The following is a 445-nucleotide window of genomic DNA, read 5'->3' as shown; positions in this document are numbered from 1 at the left end:
CTGCTGACCCTCTACTCCCTGCTGCCCCAAGGCCGTGCCTTGGTTGGCCTTGTGGAAAATCCAGCCCTGGCTATGCTAGAGTATCAAGCAGTCTTAAAATTACCTCAATAACTTGTGTTTGCAATCATAATACTGTTAACTGTTTTGTGCTCTGCAGCTCTCAAACGTGGCTCAGGAACCAATCACCTGAATCTGTCAGACTTTCTCACTTCGGGATGGCCTTTAGGTAGTCACCAGTCGTCCATATTTTTTCAGCTAGCCCTGTTTATGCAAAATAATTTACAAAGTCTCACTTTCCATTGCTATAACATACAGTATAGGCACACAATCTTTGGCACCCTAACCAGTACACTCTGCTAAGATCCCCTCCTTTATACAGAACATCTTTTAGTTCATAACCTGGCTCAGGATGCTGTGACAGTGGGTAAATAAGCTCAAAGAGATG

The sequence above is a fragment of the Nanorana parkeri genome, unplaced genomic scaffold, assembly GCF_000935625.1.
Source record: "Nanorana parkeri isolate BGI_ZX_2015 unplaced genomic scaffold, ASM93562v1 scaffold325, whole genome shotgun sequence".
Lineage (NCBI taxonomy): Eukaryota > Metazoa > Chordata > Amphibia > Anura > Dicroglossidae > Nanorana > Nanorana parkeri.
Note: the sequence above shows the minus strand (reverse complement) of the source record.